This window comes from Rousettus aegyptiacus, unplaced genomic scaffold (genome assembly GCF_014176215.1).
Source record: "Rousettus aegyptiacus isolate mRouAeg1 unplaced genomic scaffold, mRouAeg1.p scaffold_m13_p_12, whole genome shotgun sequence".
In the NCBI taxonomy this organism is placed as follows: Eukaryota; Metazoa; Chordata; class Mammalia; order Chiroptera; family Pteropodidae; genus Rousettus; species Rousettus aegyptiacus.
In genome coordinates this window covers 71,964,534-71,969,225 of record NW_023416287.1, presented here as the reverse complement: position 1 = coordinate 71,969,225, position 4,692 = coordinate 71,964,534, and the positions used below count along the sequence as shown (strand labels likewise).

Sequence of the window (4,692 nt, the reverse complement as noted above, 5' to 3'; positions counted from 1 at the left end):
TTCTCACCCTGCTCCATTTTATATGTTTTATCAACACTTTTAATCCTATGAAATAAGCCCCTGATATTGTTCTTTCAAAATCTCCTATCACTTGACCCTTTATTAGCTTTAAACAAATGGTCCAATAAGCAGTGTAATATTAGGCAAATTACAATCTCTCTGAGCTCTGAGCCTCAATTTCTTAATCTGTGAAGTGGGAATAATAAAAAAAGACTACTTCACAAATTAGTATGAATAATAAATAAAATTATGCACATTAAAATAGAAGTGAAAACAAGAAATAGGGTCAAAAGTCTAGAGTTAGATGAACAGTATTAGTATTAAGACTGTAGGTCTTATAAGATCAATGAATGAAAAGGCAAATGGCCAAAGGAAATGGGAAAAAAATGGAAGCAAAACAATTTACTATATCTGAGGAATTAACTCCAAATAGGGTAGAAAAAAAAACAACAACAATTGAAAGCACACAAAAATGAATTAGAAATAAAATCAAATCTTATCAGTTCCTTGTTCAAAATCACTAAAGGGTCCTTATCACTGCAAAGTTTCACTGCAGATCCTAAACTCCCTGCATGACTCTCTCAAGACCCTAACTTTTCTCTAAGTTGTCTCCCCAGCCCTTTGAGTGTACTGATTGAACATAGATCTCACATAATACAACTGAATTCGCCTCAACGTTTTTCTTATCTTCTATATGAATTGAAATTATAAATTAATTCAGCTTTGAGCCACAGAAAATTCAACTCAGAAGTACTTAAATAAAAAAACAAAACTAAAAACATCTTTGTCATCTCATATAAGAAAAAGTAAAATCTAACTATGGGTGATGAATACACAACACAATATATATATGCCTTACTGTTGAATTGTATGCCTAAAATTTACTAGACTTTTTAAACAAATGTCATCATCATCATCACAAAAAAAAAAAGGTAAAATCATAACAAACAAACAAACAAATAAATAGGGAGAAAAAAAAAAGTAAAAGGTGGGATAGCACTGGTGTGGCTCCTAGCCAATTAAGCCAATATCTCAAACGTGTCTTGAAAGGCCCACATTCTTATGAGTGATTATTCTGTCATCTTCAATGTTTGACTAGCTTCCTCATGATTGCAAGATGACAGTGACGTCCTCCTCCCCATAGAAAAGGCACTATCCTTTCCCTGTTACTTTAAGAGCTAAGAAATCTTCCCAGAAGCAACAATGGTAGACTTATCTTCACACCTCATTGATCTGAGTGACATCACATGTCATTGATAAGAGAAATGTTATTACTATGATTGATTTAGACAAAGCAAAATTTGCCTTGTGGTCCAACCTTTTTTGAAGTTCATAGCCTTCTGTTACATAATAAAGTCAGAGTTCTCATAGCAGAAAAGGGTAACTATGGGGAAGGATAGTAGAGAGTAGGTTTTTGAGGAGGCCACAAACAATGGTACTTCTGTGCCAGCCAGGCAGTCTCCATGAGAAGGCAAAGATGTAAATCATCATTGCAAATGCAGAGAATTGCAACATTGGTACTTCTTGTAAACCTTTTCTATTTTACTTTGTGTATGAGTGTTAAGGCATGCCTCTAAGGAATATCAGCTAGAATATTTTTGTATTTTGCTTTTTGTCTCCTTGTTGATTCAGAACTACAAAGAACTATCCCAGCATTCGAAAAATTTACCTATAAATAATTTACCACTGTACGAAATATGCAATGTGTTGCTAAAACAGAACAAACAACTGAGGTCTATCTGCACATGGCATTCTTTTAAAAGAAAAAACAAAGAAATTTGTTATGTTCATGTTTTTTCTCCATTTTCCAATTAATCTGTATCAGATAATCTTCAATATTTTTGATCTTCTAATATAGAAAAAATAAGATATTCATTACTTTGCAAAAAGAAAGATGAGTATGACATTACGGATATGTCTCACTGTATATGTAGTTATGTTTTTGAAAAGTGGTATGCATAACTTTATTTTTATAAACTTATAAAGATAAAGATGTCCTTCAAAGGATTTTGTGCATATACGTGTATGCATGTATACAAATTGTGTGTAGTTAACATAAAGTTTTATGTACAATGTTACCTTTATTCACTAAATTATTTATAAACATAATGACCACAGAAGAGTACATCATATTTATGAGCCATATATTACTTAATCATTCATCTAATTTTGGACACTTAATTTATTTCTGTGATTTCAATATTATGAATTTCATAGTGATGATATATTTATACATGATTTTTATCTGCCTTTCAAGTGATTTCCTCAAGATTTTTGGACAAATTGCTCAATGTGCCAAGTTGTTTCCTCGTAAAGTTATACCATATCAATTTATACTCACCAAAAGGTACTATGAATAATAATTTATTTCAGCTATAAATGCAGCTAGAACTTGCCACAGGACAAGATATAAAATCACCAGCAATTTCTTAAAAGATTTACTTTCCTATCATTCTAGTTTCCGAGTGGAGTGTTTTTGATTCTTTTTCCCCTTGTTCAAAAGTCAACGCTCATTGAAAAATTAACTTCGCTAAATTTCTAAGGCCAGTTGGTAACACAAAGGCTAATGCTCACATGAATACAAACATAGATCTGCATTCGCTTTTGTTCCTGACTAAATTCTCTCCTGTTTTCAGGCTAAGCCGCTCCTTACTCTTCTCCTATCACCAGCCGTCCTCTCTGTGGCAAGGCAGACTTCAGCATTTTCTCATCTTTGTGGAAGGTACATCTCCAAGCCGTTCAAGTTACGCTGCTTGGATTTTCCATAGACTGTCCTGTCTGAGTCTGACTTAGAGAAGAACTTTGAGTCTTCAAAATAATCTATTTATTGGAATTAATAATGGCAACACAAATCATGATATATATAGTTAGGTAACTGGGAAGATATTTGAGGCCAATCCTCAAACTTGCCACCTTCTAGTCGGTGTATCTGCTCTCCCTTTTGTCCATCTGCCAAACACATTTTGACTTGCTTCTTGATTATTCTTTTTCACTTTACATCCTGAATCTCAACCCCCTAATCTTACTCTCAGAAAAAGTATAGACAAGATGTCTTTATCTGGTGTCCTGAGCAGTGCCTGAGGAAATAGGCATACAATGGATGTTTAAAATGAAAAAAAAAAAAAATTATTATAAAATAAATATTTATTATGTAGAAATTATAAAATAATATAAAGAAAAACAAAAGTCATCTATAATCCTTGTGATCATAGGAAACTACAATGAACACTTTGGTATATAGTCTTTCAAATTAATATTGAAGTATCTTTCATGATTTCTTCATAAAAATGAGATTGTACCCAGAATTTTTTTTTTTGGTTAACTGCATGTTTTCTCTAATAATATATTGTGAATTTATTTCTATGTACATTATTAAAATTTCATATCTATTTCAATGACTGGAATATTTCTTAATTACTTCCCAGTCTCCTATCATTTAGATGCAACATAATTTATCTAAACTAATTTTCGATTGTTGGAGACTTAGCCGTATTTCAACGTTTCACAATTACAAACAGAGTTATGTTGAACAGGGTGTCATTTTTAACTGAGTGGCTGCAAAGACTGATGAAGGGAGCCTTGGGGTTCTCTGCAACCTGAACTCTTGCCATGGCTCTGCCATTCAGCTCACATACAGCTTTGGGAAGCCACTGAAACTCAATGGTCTTCATCTTTCCTCTGTGTCAAATAAACCATTTGAGTAAATGATCTCTAAGTCACATTTAATGTGGGGATGATAATTTTATATTGGGCGAACCATTTATATGCTTTATAAGTATTCAGTTGATGCCATCTGCTTGATTCTATGCTCTACTAGTTAACAACGTTTCTCACTAAAGTGCTTGTCTTAGTTTCCTGTGGTTGCTGTAACAATTTATGACAAATTTATTGGCTTAAAACAACAGAAATGTATTCTCTCAGCGTTCTAGAGGTTATAAGTCTAAAATCAAGGTGTTGGCAGAGCCACGTTTATTCCAAAGCTGTAAGGGAGAATTCTCCATTGCCTCTTGCAGCTTCTGGTGGCTCCAAGAATCCTTTGATTTGTCACATCACTCCAGTCTCTGCCTCCCTGATCACACTGCTCTCTCCTCTTCTGTCTCAAAACTCCCTGTGTTTCTCTACTATAAGGATATGTGTGTTTATGGCCATGCTACCCTGAACAAGCCTGATCCCGTCTGATCTTGGAAGCTAATTAGGGTTGGGCCTAATTAGTACTTGGATGGGAGACCAGCTAGAAAGACTAGGTGCTGTAGGCATTAAAAAAAAAAAAAAAAAAAAAAAAAAAAAAAAAAGAAGGCTACGTGTGACGTGTGACTGTAGTGAGGGCCAACCCAGATCATCCAGGATAAGAATCTCCTCTCAAAGTTCCTTAACTAAAGTACATCTTTTATCACATGCAGCATTATAAACTGTTGTATCCCCCACACCTAAAAAAAAAAAAAAAGTGTATATTGAAAGCCTAACCCCCAATGTGATGAGTATTAGGAAATGAGGCCTTTGGAAGGTAACTAGGTCATTAGGGTGACGCCCTCATGAATGAATAAGGTTAGCATCCTTATAAGAAGAGACATGAGAACTTGCTTCTTCTCCCTCTACTCTCCACCACATGAGAATATGAGAAGACGGCAACAATCTACAATCCAAGAACTGTGTCCACTTCACACACTGGATCTGCCAGCCCCTGATCTAGGA

General features: G+C 34.3%; 1 pseudogene; it reads left to right on the top strand.

Moving 5' to 3' along the window:
- The first annotated feature begins 4,137 nt into the window (after nucleotides 1-4,137).
- On the top strand, nucleotides 4,138-4,256 carry LOC118610424 (annotated as a pseudogene).
- Nucleotides 4,257-4,692: the final 436 nt, after the last annotated feature.